This window comes from Peromyscus maniculatus, chromosome 2 (assembly GCF_049852395.1).
Source record: "Peromyscus maniculatus bairdii isolate BWxNUB_F1_BW_parent chromosome 2, HU_Pman_BW_mat_3.1, whole genome shotgun sequence".
Taxonomy (NCBI): domain Eukaryota; kingdom Metazoa; phylum Chordata; class Mammalia; order Rodentia; family Cricetidae; genus Peromyscus; species Peromyscus maniculatus.
The window spans coordinates 37,444,377-37,449,015 of NC_134853.1; positions in this window are offsets into that span (position 1 = coordinate 37,444,377).

Sequence of the window (4,639 nt, forward strand, 5' to 3'; positions counted from 1 at the left end):
TTCATAGGGTAACTCCCTGGTCATTATTATAGACCCTGTGCTTTTCCACCACTTTGCCTTCAGTTAGCCTGTTCTCCATCCCTGGCATGTATGTATTCATTCATTTCTTCTGCCCCAGAATTCCACGTGCTGAAATCTGACTCATCTTCCATCGTCTAATAGTTTCTTCCATAAAGATGCATCTGGTCTCCCCTGCTGGATGGTAGCTTACTTTCCCTCTAGGCATTACTTATCATTTAAACTTCAGATGCTGCGTGGCCCAAGCACCCGAAGGCAAAACTGTCTAGTTCTGTGCCTGAGGCAGATAACTGACATGTACCTTTTGGATCAAAGGCAAATAACAATTCTCACCTAAAAGACTCCGTCATCTTAAGATTTAGTACTCTTTTTAAAAATCTATTCTTTCAAACTTGGATCTAGAAAATAACAAAATAACTTTGACCTAAAATAGAAAGTTTTGTTCCCTACACTTCAAATCTTGTGTTCATACTCAACAGCACCTCTTGTTCCGGCATTCTGCATCAAAGCAAGCTCTGCATCTTTGCTCTACTTCTTCAGACAGAAGTTACTCAACACTTCCACTACAGAATTCAGCAAAATAGAAAGTCTTTGAAGATCTTGTAACTGTACTTCAAAGGATCTATGGGATCTCAGCTCTGAATTGTGAAGATAAAGGGAGCAACCTACAGATTCATTATATTTTCCATTTGAAAGCTAACGTGGTGTCAGCCTTGGCTGAAACAGAAAGGTTGAAAATATTGGAGCATCTTCAAACTCAGTCATCAAACAGATATTCAAGCAGAAGGTGGGTTCAGACACCTAAGAATTCTGAAAACACATTAGACTATTTTTAGGTAAGAAATACAAACAATTCACAGAAGCAATAATGCAATCAACACATTCAGCACCTGAGAGTGGGTGTATTAGCCACTTTTCTTGTTACTGTGACAACATACTAACAGAGACAAGGGAGGAGGGGCTTATTGTGGCTTATGGTTTCGGAAATTCCAGTACATCCTGGCAGGGAAAGCATGGTGACGGGAGGCTCTCAATGGTTAGAAACATGAGGAAGCTGCTTCTATTGGCCAACTGGGAAGCAGAAATCATGCCAGGGATAATCTACCCCTTGGACCTCCTCCCAGTGTTCTGCTTCCTCTAGGTAGGTACTACATCCTACAGTTCTGCAACCTCCCAAATGGTACCACTGGCTGGGGACCAAGTGTCCAAACACATCAGTCTATAGAGGACATTTTAGACTTGAAGCATAACAGCAGAAGATAATTGGTAAACAATGACACCAATAACTCTTGGTTTCATCTAATTATTGAAAATTTGCTAGAAAAAGAATAATTTTTTTTTTTTTTTTTTTTTTGGTTTTTCGAGACAGGGTTTCTCTGTGTAGCTTTGTGCCTTTCCTGCATCTCGCTCTGTAGACCAGGCTGGTCTCGAACTCACAAAGATCCGCCTGCCTCTGCCTCCTGAGTGCTGGGAGTAAAGGCGTGCACCACCACTACCCCGCGAAAAAGAGTATTCTTAAAAGTAATATGCTTGTTCTCAAATATATTTGACAGTTGTGACCATGGCTAGGGGTTGTACATTGAGTTCTTACCACTCAGAGAAAAAAGAGTGAAGACCACTGTAAGCCTTTTAGAGACACATGAACCCACATAACAAGATGATAAGGAGTTAAGAGTTAGAAAGTCGGGCTGGAGAGATGGATCACCTGCTAAGAGCACTTGTGGTTCTTCAAGAGGACCAAAGTTCTATTCCCAGCACCAACATGGTGACTCACAACTGTCTATAACTCTAGTTCCAGAGAATCTGATGCCCCCATCTCACCTCCACAAGTATTAGGCATATACATAAAATAGATAAGTCTAAAAAAAAAAAAAATCCAGTTAGAGTTGAAAGCAGACAACTCTTGCTAGATGAAAGGCAAATAGAAGATTTAAGGCACATTTTTTAAATGATGTTTTGACACTAGAAAATAATAAAATAAAAAAATTATATTAGAGAAGCTTACCTTTGTAAGCAAATCTGAGAGACTCCAGCATCCTTACTGTTGGAAAGATGTAGGGAAGAGGATGATGATGCCTACGTTTCTTATCCAAAGCACATTGTAGGTCTGTGACCAAAGGCAATCAGATTAGGGAACTGGATTTTATGGCAAGTATGGCTCAGCACTCCTGCTCCAGCAGGAGTCCCAAACAAACAGGATCCATTTTGTTCTACAAACATTTGTTAATCACATAATGTGGACCAGACACTCCAAGTGCCAAGAATACATTGAACAAAACAATAATCAAAGTGTTTCTTCATTCCTGATCTGAATGTTTCCAAATACAGACACTCCCTAGTTATGATGGGGCTCTATCCCATCCAACACATAGGTTATATTGAAACTGCATATAGTACACATAACCTGCTGCGCATCCCTGCCCAGCCAGCATAGCAGGACACTGCAGACTGTCCATTGCTTCCCTCACGGTTACACTGCTGACTGGTATCTGCAGCTGGTGGCTATTGCCCAGCATCACATGAGATTGGAAGGTAATCCTGGCCCAAGAAAAAGGCAACATTTAAAACTGCAATGTACTTTCCATTATGAAATGCATTATTACTGACTTATCATTGAGTCAAACCATCCTAATTTGGGCAAAACACCAGAAGAGAAAACTCAAGGCAGGTAAGATCTCTGTTGGCTCATGGTTTCAGAGATTTCAGCCTATGGTCACTTGGCTCTGTTGTTCTGCTGTGGCAGAAACATTAGCAGGTGAGCATTTGCTTGCCTGGTGGAGGCTTCACAAGTACAACAAGAAGAGGCAGCCTACAAGATTATTCTCCCAAGGTACACCCCCAGTTGACCTACTTCTCCAACTAGGTCTCAATACTTAAAAATGCCATAAAATTTTGTATCAATCAATGGATTTGGCCATTGATAAACACAGGGTACTAAATTTCCACCTCTGAACTCTGCTGCACTGAAAACCTGAGCCTTTCAAGAGACACATCTTCAGAGCCTTGCTTGAAAGTAAAAAAAGAAAAGAAAAAGAAAACAAATGTGTACATCCTTGTGTGCTTCTAAAGTGTGAAATGAGAGTACAGCTATGCCAATACCAGTCTGTAACGATGCCTACCTCCACCATCATCTGTGGAAGGAAAAGAAGTCCTGGTTGTAAAGGGATTGCAATCACCAGGGAAACTGGAAGATGGTAGTGCAGAAGCTACCCTTCATATTCCACCTTGGCCCCACATCCTGTTATCATTCTGCAGTTCCCAAACCCAAGATAAGGTCTTGGTAAGGTTCTGAGCTCCAAACTCCTGAGCTTCCAATACAACTATATAGGAGGGGGAGACACCACACATGACTAAGCCCATGAGGCTTAATGTCCGGAGTACCCATGAGGCCACTTGGAGGCAGCAACAAGGCCCCAAGGAGAAGGAAACTGCCTTGAGTCACATGTGTATGGACTTCAGTAGTTCAATAGTGACGAATTTTGAAAATTCCATAAGACATTAAATATCAGATTGGCTCACAAAAAAACCTTACTAACATCCCCCATGCAACAATATTAAGATAATTCAAAGAACATGGTAGAATTTTGAATTCTTCAAACCCTGTTAAATTATCTTCAACATTGTCAGATTGCCCTCCATAACAGCAACATCAATGCACATTTTTATTTCATTTTCTTAGCTGAAAAATGAGTAGTCTATATGCATCTGTTCTCTAAGTTGCTATTTATAGCCAAATGCCAGCTCCCTTGGAACTCTCTGTAACTCCGGTTCCAAGGGATAAGACATTCCACACACAGATCTATCTAGATCAGCTTTTAACTCATAATAATATATTACTGTCATCTAAATCTTTTCTCCTCTACTGCTGCCCTATGGCTCTGGCTTCTCCCCACTGCAACAACCAACACTTATCAAATATTATATAATTCTATTTTCTGGAGGCTTGTCGGAAAGGTGGTGAGTTATCTCGATTGTTCACAGTCAGTTACAGATTGAACTATTGAACTCCTGTTCTACACTTTTTGTGGCTGTGGTTCTCTGCCTCTTCAGGAATGTTGCTCCACCCTACCTTCCACCTTGATATGTAACAATCTCTTTTGTTCTCTGGTCTGTTGCTCTGGAGAGCCACTAGGTCTCAAGGCAAGGGGATAGTCTGAGCTTCATTTGCACAAGAAACAAAGCTATGCATCCCCAGCCAACCTGTCTCCTAGGCTCAGCAGGGGAGTTAGTTACCTAGAAGTTAAGCAGGCCTGAGGAACTGTTTGCCAAATGGCCTGGGAATATTTGGGCACACAAGAATTTCATAGCAGAAGACAGCTGAAATATTAAAAGCTGGATAACACCAAATATTCATAATAAATCACTTGCCTTTTGACAGACCCTTGACCAGTCCAAGTATAGCTTTAATATTCAACTGAATCTCTATAATATATTCTTGTGGCTTGCCACATTTATATATGCTTATTTTCCCAGGATATCACTTTCTTATTATTAAGATCTCAAAATTTCCAATGAATTTGGGGAGATAATGTAAATGGAGATTATGATTTGTATTAGAGTTCTTTAGAGCAACACAACCAATAGAATGAATTTATACTAAAGGGGAATTTATTTGATTGAC